This window comes from Plutella xylostella, chromosome 29 (genome assembly GCF_932276165.1).
Source record: "Plutella xylostella chromosome 29, ilPluXylo3.1, whole genome shotgun sequence".
Classification (NCBI taxonomy): Eukaryota; Metazoa; Arthropoda; class Insecta; order Lepidoptera; family Plutellidae; genus Plutella; species Plutella xylostella.
The window spans coordinates 11330001-11335000 of record NC_064009.1 but is presented as its reverse complement, the minus strand read 5'-3'; the positions used below and the strand labels follow the sequence as shown (position 1 = coordinate 11335000).

The following is a 5000-nucleotide window of genomic DNA, read 5'->3' as shown; positions in this document are numbered from 1 at the left end:
ATCCTCCCTGATCTGAGGCCAACGTGATAAATTCGAGGCAGACACGATATCCGTCCGCGCGACGACACCACCACGTTAGCGGCGGCGCCGAAGCACGCTTCGGACGTCGAGTCCGCCTACAGAATTTTGTATTGTTACAGCGTCAGTGCGAAAACGCGCGTTGATCGTGCACCGTGAAACGTATGTTACCCATTGAACGTTTGTATGATATACGCGGGCAGTTTGCTCACCTTTCGACGAGTCGCCCGCGTTACATTATAACGCAACGGACGCCACGGACACGCAATCGCGCGCACACAACGCTGTAAGAGCGTGTCACAGTCGACACGATTTTTAAACGGACGTATTCAACATAATAATATTATGTCGAATCGAACCGTCAAATGCGTGAACGAATTCACGCAGTGTGGCTATGTATTTTATGCAGCCGGCCCTCAGACAGGAGTGGTCCTGGATGTGTCTCCACGGACCGCAATGTGCGTTCGAAATGTCGATGTTCAAATGTGTCCTGCAGTTCACACTATGACGCGCAGTTAACTGCGTTCTTCATCGACCCGCGAGCCAAGTGATCCACCGTCCAGGGTAATGATTTTGGCATTATTCGTTATTTTTTTGACAAAGGTAAATATAAAAATAAATTTATATATATCGAATGATACGGACACGCGCACTCACACACAAGCGATAACACACAAAACGATGATACAAACAGAGTTGTATACGTGTACGTACATTGTGCGTCGTCGACATAGCGTTCGCGCGCGCGTCACTCATCCACCGCATTTTGTGGTTTTTATTTTACGTCGCGCGCCAATCGGACAGCTCGAGGGTGCGGATTTCAACCCTGTCAACGCTGACGTGGATACGGCGCGACGTTCTCGAACGCGCACAACAAAACGCAACGCACATGTACATGTACAGTGCGGCATTCAGTGCGCGCGCGCAAGAAATTTTTGGATGTCTTATTAATGTATAATATGTTGTCGTCATCTACTAGAGAGAGACAATATATACGTTAATGATCCTTCCGCAGGTTCCCCTACGGAAACCTTGTTACGACTTTTACTTCCTCTAAATGATCAAGTTTGGTCAACTTCCCAACAACGCCGACGGCCGTGAAGCCATCGCGTGTCGGTCCGAAGACCTCACTAAATCATTCAATCGGTAGTAGCGACGGGCGGTGTGTACAAAGGGCAGGGACGTAATCAACGCGAGCTTATGACTCGCGCTTACTAGGAATTCCTCGTTTATGGGGGATAATTGCAAACCCCAATCCCCAGCACGAAGGAGTTTCAGCGGGTTGCCCGGGCCTCTAGGCCAGGGAGAACATGCTGATTCCTTCAGTGTAGCGCGCGTGCGGCCCAGGACATCTAAGGGCATCACAGACCTGTTATTGCTCAATCTCGTGCGGCTCGAAGCCGCCGGTCCCTCTAAGAAGAATTTTAATACGTCGCCAGTGAGTTGCGCGACCGAAGCCACGCACACCTAAATGACGACGCCTATTTAGCAGGCTAGAGTCTCGTTCGTTACCGGAATTAACCAGACAAATCGCTCCACCAACTAAGAACGGCCATGCACCACCACCCACCGAATCAAGAAAGAGCTGTTAATCTGTCAATCCTTCCGGTGTCCGGGCCTGGTGAGATTTCCCGTGTTGAGTCAAATTAAGCCGCAGGCTCCACTCCTGGTGGTGCCCTTCCGTCAATTCCTTTAAGTTTCAGCTTTGCAACCATACTCCCCCCGGAGTCCAAAATCTTTGGTTTCCCGGAAGCTGCCCGCCGAGCCATTGTAGTAACGTCGGCGGATCGCTAGATGACATATTTACGGTTAGAACTAGGGCGGTATCTAATCGCCTTCGAACCTCTAACTTTCGTTCTTGATTGATGAAAACACCTTTGGCAAATGCTTTCGCTGATGTTCGTCTTGCGACGATCCAAGAATTTCACCTCTAACGTCGCAATACGAATGCCCCCAGTTATCCCTATTAATCATTACCTCGGAGTTCTGAAAACCAACAAAATAGAACCGAGATCATATTCTATTATTCCATGCACGAAATATTCAAGCAGCATTTTGAGCCCGCTTTGAGCACTCTAATTTGTTCAAAGTAAAATTGTCGGCCCATCTCGACACTCACTGAAGAGCACCGCGATAGGATTTTGATATTGAACCGCCGTTTGACCGGCGGCTCACCGACGATATGCTCCGCAAACGTGTCAGTATCACCGCGGATGCGGTGCACCGACAGCGCGGCGCACAAATGCAACTACGAGCTTTTTAACCGCAACAATTTTAGTATACGCTATTGGAGCTGGAATTACCGCGGCTGCTGGCACCAGACTTGCCCTCCAATTGTTCCTCGTTAAAATATTTAAAGTGTACTCATTCCGATTACGAGGCCTCGTAAGAGTCCCGTATCGTTATTTTTCGTCACTACCTCCCCGTGCCGGGAGTGGGTAATTTGCGCGCCTGCTGCCTTCCTTGGATGTGGTAGCCGTTTCTCAGGCTCCCTCTCCGGAATCGAACCCTGATTCCCCGTTACCCGTGACAACCATGGTAGTCGCAGAAACTACCATCGAAAGTTGATAAGGCAGACATTTGAAAGATGCGTCGCCGGTACTGGACCATGCGATCGGCAAAAGTTATCCAGATTCATCAAAATGAACGACTTCGGACGCGAGGCCCTCCGTCGATTGGTTTTGATCTAATAAAAGCACTCATTCCATCACTGGTCAGAGTTCTGATTGCATGTATTAGCTCTAGAATTACCACAGTTATCCAAGTAACTGAGTAAGATCTAAGGAACCAAAACTGATATATTGAGCCATTCGCGGTATCGCCTTAATACGGCTTGCACTGAGACATGCATGGCTTAATCTTTGAGACAAGCATATAACTACTGGCAGGATCAACCAGGGAGCTGTCGCGTAAACACAAATAAATGCGTTTGCGGCGACACACACTCTCCCAATGAGTTGACAGTGTGAGCGTGCGTGCGCCCCGCGAGCGTCGCAAGGGGTCGAGACCCACTACGACGCCGCTGGCAATCATCGTATCACAACATCACAGCGTTGAGTTTCTGAGACATACGTGTCCAGCATGACGCGATAAACTAATACCGCACTGTCAGCCGACATACACGCAGCCATTGTGACGTACAAAGACGCCCTTATAATGAACGTTCGACCGAGACAAGTCTTCAAATATTAATATCTGTTGACAATACTCGTGAACATGATCGATTTCGCCCGGAGCGATAGAGACCTTGGACACACTCTTTCTTGAGAGCCCCAAACATTTTGTCGGGTGTTTTGTTTTCATACTGCGCGTATATTAGTATCCTCTCAATACAGAGAGTCATTGCGCACTGAACGTGTAACATAATATTGTGGTGTTTTCGTTTTGTATATGATCGCAGATCGAGCGCAAAATTTCTAACACCAAACACACAGCACTCGCACAAAAGAGACATCAGAAAACGCACACAACACAACCCAAAAGAGTTATATTATATTTGCGCTTCAACGACGCTCTTTACGATACGAGACACAGTATGAAGTTGTAAAAACTTACGCGCGCCTCGACATAACAACATCGAAAAACACCACACACAGATTACAGAAGCGCACAACATTTGAATTTCAACTCGCACGTCGCGCGCTCCGCTCTCTGCTACACAAGTGTAGTATCAGTTCTGATAGTGGAGTATAAAGATTTTACATATCAATGTTATTGCATAATATTAATGTGTATCATGAATAGATAAATAAAATCAGGTTTTTTTTTTTTCAGAAGCCTGAAAAAAAACTTATCAATACGCGTAATCACGTTTAATCGTTACACGTAATCACGTTTAACATTTTCAGTATAAGTAATACATCACGTTCAGTGGCTATAGTGAATTGACAACATTCCAAATGAAATGCTCACCGATTTTACATAACATACTATGACATGATTTCAATGTTATTGCATAATGACTGTAGGTATATCATGATGCGCGTAAATGTGCATTTATACGTTTCAATACGCGTAATCACGTTTAATGCGCGTCTATATTTACATTCAAATATATTGTACTAGCTGTTGCCGCGAGCTTCGCTTCGCCTTAAAAAGTTTTCCCGTGGGAATTCCGGGATAAAAAGTAGCCTATGTTCTTTATTTAAAAAGTTATTGTACGGCAAATCTTCGATACGCGTAATCACACACTTTTCAATCCGCATAAGTATGTAGGTAATCACGTATAACCGTTTCAGTATAAGTGTGGCTATATAGTGGATTATTATAATAAACACACTATTACATACATCAATGAGTGTGTATCATGATGAAGGGAAATAAAATTATGTTGTATTAAAGAAACGCGATTCGATACGCGTAAATGTGCATTTATACGTTTCAATACGCGTAATCACGTTTAATGCGCGTCGCGTTTGATACGCGTAATCACACACTTATCAATCCGCATAAGTATGTAGGTAATCGCGTATAACCGTTTCAGTATAAGTGTGGCTATACAATAGTGCATTATTATAATAAACATACTATGACATATATTATATCAATGAGTGTGTATCATGATGTAGGGAAATAAAATTATGTTGTATTAAAGAAACGCGATTCGATACGCGAAAATGTGCATTTATACGTTTCAATACGCGTAATCACGTTTAATGCGCGTCGCTATTGATACGCGTAATCACACACTTTTCAATCCGCATAAGTATGTAGGTAATCACGTATAACCGTTTCAGTATAAGTGTGGCTATACAATAGTGCATTATTATAATAAACATATTATGACATATTATATCAATGAGTGTGTATCATGATGTAGGAAAATAAAATTCTGTTGTATAAAAGAAACGCGATTCGATACGCGAAAGTGTGCATTTATACGTTTCAATACGCGTAATCACGTTTAATTCGCGTCGCTATTGATACGCGTAATCACACACTTTTCAATCCGCATAAGTATGTAGGTAATCACGTATAACCGT

The 5000-nt window shown here is 44.5% G+C and overlaps 3 non-coding genes across 3 annotated transcripts in view; all 3 read right to left on the bottom strand.

Annotated features, from left to right (window-relative positions):
• Positions 1–21, bottom strand: part of LOC125491036 — a 3893-nt gene extending 3872 nt beyond the window's left edge. The window contains exon 1 of the ribosomal RNA XR_007268070.1: positions 1–21. This exon is cut by the window's left edge and continues 3872 nt beyond it. This is a non-coding gene — a ribosomal RNA (large subunit ribosomal RNA).
• Positions 22–428: 407 nt separating this feature from the next.
• LOC119694502 lies at positions 429–585 on the bottom strand. The gene has a single exon (XR_005254897.1). It is a non-coding gene; the product is annotated as a 5.8S ribosomal RNA (ribosomal RNA).
• A 431-nt stretch (positions 586–1016) lies between these two features.
• LOC119694453 lies at positions 1017–2919 on the bottom strand. The gene has a single exon (XR_005254880.1). It is a non-coding gene; the product is annotated as a small subunit ribosomal RNA (ribosomal RNA).
• Positions 2920–5000: the final 2081 nt, after the last annotated feature.